The sequence below is a fragment of the Lolium rigidum genome, chromosome 6 (assembly GCF_022539505.1).
Source record: "Lolium rigidum isolate FL_2022 chromosome 6, APGP_CSIRO_Lrig_0.1, whole genome shotgun sequence".
Taxonomy (NCBI): Eukaryota; Viridiplantae; Streptophyta; class Magnoliopsida; order Poales; family Poaceae; genus Lolium; species Lolium rigidum.
The window spans coordinates 256,290,666-256,298,824 of record NC_061513.1 but is presented as its reverse complement, the minus strand read 5'-3'; the positions used below and the strand labels follow the sequence as shown (position 1 = coordinate 256,298,824).

The 8,159-nt window shown below is 44.0% G+C and overlaps 1 long non-coding RNA gene across 4 annotated transcripts; it reads left to right on the top strand.

Annotated features, from left to right (window-relative positions):
• Positions 1–3,128: 3,128 nt before the first annotated feature.
• LOC124665628 lies at positions 3,129–7,757 on the top strand. Of its 4 annotated transcripts, none has more exons than XR_006990636.1 (6): positions 3,129–3,701; positions 4,954–5,298; positions 5,785–5,892; positions 6,568–6,718; positions 6,797–6,848; positions 7,387–7,757. It is a non-coding gene; the product is annotated as an uncharacterized LOC124665628 (long non-coding RNA). The 4 variants fall into 4 exon arrangements; XR_006990637.1 differs by having other exon boundaries at positions 3,129–4,581; XR_006990635.1 differs by having other exon boundaries at positions 3,129–5,298; positions 6,565–6,718.
• The last annotated feature ends 402 nt before the right edge of the window (positions 7,758–8,159 follow it).

The window sequence follows — 8,159 nt, the reverse complement described above, 5'->3', positions numbered from 1 at the left end:
CTTGAATCCCGAGGGGACTCGAGTTTTTCGGACTCTTCTCGTGAAGCACGGTAGACCGCACATATCCTCGTCATTAAGCTCCGGGACCGCCGATGATCCCTTCGCTTTGCCTCGCTCTATCGACCCTTGCTTGTGCTCCCGTATCTCTTGCTCCACTTGGTCCTTCCGGAGCTGCCGCCGTTGCCGCTGCGCAGTCGTGGACTATTTTGCCTTGCCGCTTCTTCGGGAGGCGTTGCTACGAACGCTCGTCCCCATAGCTCCAACCCTCGCTAACGCCATATTGTATAATGTTTCCCTTGGATCTCCCGGGGGTGGTCCGGATGCAAGGATGTAAGCTTGTGTCGCCATATACCCAGACTTTCCGGTGTCTTAGGAATAATATTTCCTCTTGTATCTATCGTCATAAAAGACATGTCGAGGTTTTGAATCAAGTGCTCTCTTTCGCTTCGGGTATGTGTTGTAACCTTGATCTTCCTCTCGTTCCGAGCCTCTCCGTGGCTATCACCCGAAACTCTAGATTGTCCACTTAGATCTGCCCTTCTCCCGCTGGATGCGTAGCTGCCTCCTTTCTCCTCGTTCAACTCAGCATGTCCGTTTTTCTATTTCTCGGCAGTTCGTGCGAGCATATATTGATAAGCTTGCAGTTCTTGAGCTGTAGCCGTCGTCGTCATTGGTTCCGAACCATCTATGGCTTTTGCCGCTCTATCCCGTGCTGCCTGTGGAAGTTGAACTCGACGCGTGGTGTGGGCCCGACATATTTAGTGCCCATACCTCTCCTTAAATCTGAGGGATCGACAAAAGGATTTCCCAACTCGTCGAAAGCCTCCGATGTTTCCTCTTGATTTTCGATAGCATAAATCTGATGATATTTTGTACTCAGATCTATGTTGGGTTCGGTGACATCATTGTTGAGATTGATGAAGACCTTGCCCACTGTGAGAGATTTGTCGACGAAGTCGTAATCGTCGACATCGCTTGAGCCATCGCTTATATATGAGTCCGCAGATGACTCAAACGATGCGTTGTCGAAGATCTTGGCGAGTTTCTCTCTTGCTCGATGCTCGACGTAACGTGTTGCCGAAGTTTCTTCTGACTCAGTTGACGATGTATAGCTTGAAAAATCAGAATCGACCGCCGACGATCCCGACGAAATCGGAATTTCGACACGATACGACCCTTCCTTCTCGACGCGAAAGTGGAACCTTCCGAACGTCATCTCCAAGGGCTCCGCCGTATACGCATATGCATCCAAACGGGAGGGTGGGTGAGGAACAAAATCAACAAGACCAGCAGCGATCCGTTTACCTCGATCCATAGTGTTGCTTCCGGTTGACGATGTCGAAGATCTTGAACGTGCCATCGAGATCAGATCCTTACGCCTCTAATCCCCACGGACGGCGCCAATTGACAAGGGATTAACTTGTCAATGCCTATGGATTGTAGGCTAGGGTTTAGTTAGAAGTAGAGGGCAAGTAGATCTCGAAGGTTTCAGCCGAAAAGTACTCGACGAATATGAAAACTAGGGTTTGCAGACAATGATTCGATGATCTCTTCGTCCCTCGACTCCCCCTTTATATAAGAGGCGGAGCCGAGGGTTTCGTTTTGTACAAGTTTACAGAGTCCGGGACGGTTTCTAACTCATCCCGCCAGATTACAAATAACACTTCCTATCATAACTCTATCTTTTCCTTTAACACATCTTGGGCTTCCGAATCTTCTTATTCTTCGGGTAATGGGCCTTCAATAAACCCCGGGTACTATATTCGGCAGGCCCATTTGGGATGCCTATATCACTGTGTGTAAGTGTATGTGAGGCACAAGCTTCCTAGTATTATAAGCCCTGTGTGTGAAGCACATCAAGACAGAGAGCTCAAGGAGTGGCATGGGCAAATGCGCAGGATCCTGCCATCTGCCACGCGCATTGAGAGCGGGGCGGAGCTGGATCTATGGGACTTCTCTGTCGATGCTTTTTTAGACGGACGAATCAGTATATAGACACATTCTAGTTGACCAAGACATGCTTGAACCTCGACGGCGGTTTCGTGTAGTCATACTCGGCATCCTTGCGGGTCACGTCGACGACGGCGGGGGTGCTGCGGTTGCGGTGGGCGTCGGCGTCGAGGAAGCAGATCTGGGGCGGTCGATGATGGGTTCGGGGAAGCGGATCTGAAACGAGCGAGTCGGTGAAGCGGATCCGGTGCAGGTGCACGGCGTCGTTGGTGAAGCGGATCGGGTACGGCAGACGAGGGAGTCGGTGAACTCGGATAGTGCGAGTGCACGGCGGCGTTGGTGAAGCGGATCCGGTGCCGCGGATGTAGCAGCCGGTGAAGCGGATCCGATGCAGTACACGACGGCGTTGGTGAAGCGGATCCGGTGCCGCGGACGAGGGAGCTCGGTGGCCTCGGGTAGGTGAGGTGGTATGCCGGCTAAGTACGGCTGGGATATTCCGTGCGGTGGTCCGGCAGGTGAGAGATGATGGGCCCGGAGTATTGCAACAGATTTTTGCGGAAATGGGGAAGACGAATGGAAGGCGGTAGACTATATATATCAGAGGGGATGTGTAAATTACGAACGAGACCCCAACCAACGCCGGCTTCACTTGTCCGCTTTGCGTCATTGGTAATAGGGGTCGAAAGGGAATTCGAATTATGTGTATGGAGGCGGGAGTTTTGGCGCTTAACTCGTATTTTGAATCTCCCCGGTGTATAAGCAAGACAAGTATACTAGATATTGAATCATAGACCAGTGGAAGACAAGTACAAGTAGTACAAAAATACTCGTAATGTCTACATTGCATGATGCTGATCTACCTTGCGTTAGTGTTTGTACTTTGTAGTGGTAGCTAAGTGGTGCAAAGAAGACATATTTGTAATTTCTACAACTAAGATATGTCTATATACATCCGTATCTACACTACTTAAAAAGGAGGAACATGTTCCCTATTCTGCCAACCTCTCACTACAACTAATTCTTTCGTCGTCACCTCGTCCGGGCACGCTTACCTGGGCCGCGACAACATGGGCCATCGTCAGACCGTCCGTTGTTCGCTTCATCACGCGTCGCTCCTAATCCCCTCACCACTCCCTCCATCTTGCACGCATATGCTTCCACCTTCCTCACGCATGGCCGCCGCCGGCCTCCCATCCTGCACAAATAGAATGAGCGTCCCTTGGCCACCGCCGCTCCGTCGGAGATGGCACTCCCCATGGCGGACGGCTCCTCGCAGGAATTCATGGCCGCCACCGCCGCTCTGCCGGAGACGGCGTTCAGATCTAACTTAATTTCTCGTGTGCTTTGTTTCTATATCGATCCAATCGAATCCGGTTAAGTCTTCGACCGAGCAAGCCGGATGGGGAGAAAGCGCACAGACGCCTCTTTGGCGGCGCCGCTCGACGCCCGCAAGTGCCGCCGGCCGGAGCAGGCAAGCGGCGGTTGGGCATCTCTCGCCACCGACATAGTCGGCCTCGTCACCGGCCGACTCCTCGACGACATTGACATCGCGGGCTACATCTTCTTCCACGCTGTCTGCTCGGCCTGGCGTGCCTACACGCCCCCTCCGGCCTGGAGACATCAAGCCAGGCGATAGATCGATCCCTATGCACGTAGGCAAGCTACAGGTAGGTGTGCTGCTCGGCAGGCGGCGGCTCCTCCAATTAGGCCCAGGAATCAGCCATTCAGGTCGCCAGTCCCATCTTCTCTAGGTACGCCTGTGGTCGCTGCCTTAAATTTTTCTGTAGAATCAACTCGTCCAGACGGTATTTCCTAAATTGTTCTCTATTCTTTGGCAAAAATTGTTGCTAGCGATCTATTAGATGAAAGTATGAAACCCGAAGAAAGTTCTGTCTAGAGTTTATGCTTTATAATTTATATACTGCCTCTATTCACTAAGAAAGGATGTCGCATTTTTGACTAAATTCCAACGTATCTAGACACTCTTAGTGTATAACTACATCCAAATGTAGACAAATCTTGGACATCTTTTTATGGACTGAGGGAGTATGTATTTATTTGTCAAATTTTGAAGTCTCATACAAAAAAATCATTTTTTCAAACGAGCAGATATAATGGATAGATTTCTCAAAAAAAAAGCATGAGATGTCCGAGAGGAGCTGAATTAGAAAGAGGAGATTCAGTATCCTTGAGTACTATATTTAATGTCATTCTACTACTTTCCACTTAAAATTAATTATACTTTGTATCTTGTAGGTTATTGAGTTGCATTTGATGATTTACTTAGAATTTGGAAATGGAAGATATATTTTCAAAGTAACGGGCTCATCAATATTGTAGGCCTTTTGATTTTTAAATACCATTTTTTTTGTATGTTCTTCAAGTATGCAATATTATATATGTTGTAAGCTATAAATCATATTTATATTTAGTAGATTGTTGCTCGATTTTTTTGTTATAGTTAGTTGTGCGTCAGGGTCACTCGAGCTCCAGCTCTGCCCGCACACACACTTTCTTTGATATTAGGTAGAGATATGCAGAATACAGACAACACATTTTCTGGTATATATTACCAAGTTCATGCCTGCTGGTGATCTACTGCACATATCTTAATCACTAGAAACTAACGAGGTATTCTTTTCAATCTGATTCTCAACTATACTAAATGATATGGCTGTAGTATTCTCTCAGACTATTTTTTTTTCATTACATTGTTTCTTAAATTTGTTTCAAATTTGGACTAAGTGTACTGGGCTGCTGTTACAATTAGGGAATCACTGTACATATGCCCACACTATTAAATGTATGTATTCCTCCGCAGTTCATGTGTACTCTTAGTTGCCCCATATGTTTTCTATCTACTACAATGCATTCGGTACTGTCAGGTAATGAATTAGTAAAGGCCTTAGGTGGCATTGTTGTGCAAAACTGCAGTAATCCAACCCAACAAAAAAGTTTTGAGTGTGTCCTCTGAACTTCTTTTAATCAAGATCTGTCGTGCAGCTCAGGAGAATCCCGACGGAGAACAAGAGGGCGCTAATGGAGAAGCCAATCATGACCCCGCGGAGGAGCTAAGCCGCAGAAGATCTACATGTCTGAAGCCAGTTGTAGGTTTGTTATGATGCTCTTCCGAACTAAGGCGCCCAGCTTCACGTCGGCCATCACCACACATGTGCCCTGCACTGTCAGAGCTAGAATTTCTGAAAATGACTCTCATATTACTTTGCATAGAAAGCATTAGCATCGATGAGACGCTAATCATACCTACATTATTGTTATCTTGGCAACCAGAAGCATGGTGGCAGATCGCAACTACGATGAGTTCATCAGCGTTGAGACCTTGCAGAGGTTGGTCATGGTTTTGGTGCCTACTGATGTTTCTATAGTCAACTTTTTTTCTTTCTTCAGGTGGACTGCGTGTAGTAGTACTACATGATCTTTAACTGAAAGTGGAGGGGAAAAAAGCTGAGCAATAAACATGTACATATGCTTTTGATCATCAATGAAAGGGCATGCTTGATCATAAATAATGATGACTATAGTGCATAACATGCATCTTTACATTGAAATATATAATGCGTTTTTGTTTTACTGATTTTCATAATATGGTATTTCATTTTATTACTTGTTGTTGTTGATAAGCAATTATTGTAGAGTGCACGAACAATGCGATCTTGATTGTGCTTACTGCATTTTTTCTACCTTTAGGCATTTCGTACTGTCAGTTAATGAATTAGTAATGGCCTTAGGTGGCATTGTTGTGCAAAAATGCAGTAATACAAAAAAAAGTTTTGAGTGTGTCCTATGAACTTTAAATCAAGATCTGTCGTGCAGCTCAGGAGAATCCCGACGGAGAACAAGAAGGCGCTGATGGAGAAGCCAATCATGACCCCACGGAGGAGCTAACCCGCAGAAGATCTACATGTCTGAAGGCAGTTGTAGGTTTGTTATGCTGCTCTTCCGAACTAGGGCGATCAGCTTTACGTTGGCCATCACCACACATGTGCCCTGCACTGTCATAGCTAGAATTTCTGTAAATGACACTCATATTACTTTGCATAGAAAGCATTAGCATGGATGAGACGCTAATAATATTTAACTAAATGTAGAGGGAAAAAAACTGAGGAATAAAGATGTACTTATGCTTGATCATAAATGACAGGGCATACTTGATCATAAATAAAGATGACTATAGTGCATAACCTGCATCTTTACATTGAAATATATAATGTCTTTTTGTTTTACTGATTTTCATAATATGGTATTTCATTGTATTACTTGTTGCTGTTGATAAGCAAATATTGTAGACTGTACGGACAATGCGATCTCGATTGTACTTCATTTTTTTCTACCTTTAGGCATTTGGTACTGTCAGATAATGAATTACTAAAGGCCTTAGGTGAACTATATAGAACATGTGATTTTCACAGTTCAGGGTTGGTACTTTTTTGTGCAGTTGTAATGCTCACGTTGGTGCCATGATCCACAACTAATCATAAGCCATCTATTTGGACTTTGGAATCGTTTTTGCCAAATATGTGTTTGTTGGCTTGGTTGTAGTAATTATTGGTCAAAAGTTCTTCAATTGACTAATCTCTCTTTTCTTGTGTAAAGCAGGATGTTTCCAAAATGATAACTTCCGGATGGAACGACATTTCCGACGAGATATCTAGCAGATCAAAGTCCAGCAATCTTTCTGCCAAACCAAAAGTAGAGACTAAGGTTGATTTCTCCTCAGTTCATCTAAAAAATGGCACCTGAAAAAGAGGTAAGAAATGCAGGATCAGACAATGCATTCTGCTAATTTGACTTGGTTTAGTACACGCTTCCATCATTCTTATTGCAGGTTTTGGCAAAGTTCACTGGTGACCAGCAAATACACGCAGAAAATGCAAACGGTACATGTGTTTCTGATGCTTAGCTCATTTTGCTTCTTATGATGTTCTGATCTGAGTACTCCTGGCCATTTGTACATTGACGAGCTTGTGAATAAAATGAATGTTATACATGCATCCTATACCAATAATACTTCTCTAAAACGGTGTTCGAGAAGGAGCAAATCGAATTCACATTCAGAAATGTTCAAATTTGAAGGAGAAAAATCAGAGGAAGGAGAAAAATCAGAAGCGGCATGGCCAAGCGGACCTATACTTCCCTATGGAAATGTTTCCTTAACATACATATTAGCTTATTCATCTTGGTGCAAAGATGTTAAAACTTTGAAATATCACCCATGAGTTCAGACTTAGAAAGGTTACTATTGCAAGCAGAACGCAAGATATATAAGACTCCGACTTCCTCTGACAATTTCATTTTAGTTCATAGTATTAGTCGCGCAATTTTAAAAGACCAGCATGTCGTGCTATACACCAGTCCATCAATTTAGATTACTTTTTTGTTTAGCTTTTGTTCATCGTTCTTCCGTTCTTGTGGCAGGTCGTGCATCTTTATTCTGCAAGTTGGATCGTGGGAGTTAGGAAGACATGAAGGTGAACTGTGCAGGGCAAGTCATCTGGGAAATCAACAATCTCCAAGAACCTGATTATAGCATACAAGTTGGACCTCAAGGAGGAAAGGAGACACATGTGCTAGGGACGTGAGATGTGTTAGATGGCAGCACCACCTGCCTTGGGCAGGAAATTCACCCACGGCAGTACAAGTGATATCATCTCTGTTTTTTCTAATATTTTGTTGAAAATTTTCTTAAAGAGTGACATGATGATATTGATCTGTTCATTGATGCTCTGGTTTAAAAATAAACTGATTGTAATTCTACTACCACTAATTAAGGTAACTCAGTATTATCATCTAACGGGTATTATACCTTCACTATCAGTTATTTGCGTACTGTAGATCACATTCCAGGTTTTGCATCATCTTTTATGTTCTATGATTTTTGTCTTTTCACATCTTTGCAATTGGCTAAATTGCCATATACGTGCTAGCATTAGTCACAAATGTGAATGCATTCCGAAAGTAAAGTGTCATGAATCTAATGCTCAAAAGTTAACAATATAGAATTCATGGATTATGTGGCATGGTATTTGACAATAGTAGACACTCAAAGTCTCAAACAATGGTATTATCGTGTTGTAGTTCATTACGATATCCTTAATTTATTTTGAATTTTCGTAGTGAGCTGTCAATTATATATGTGCATTGAGAAATAAAATTTAAAGACCCGTGGCAACGCACGGGCATTTGTACTA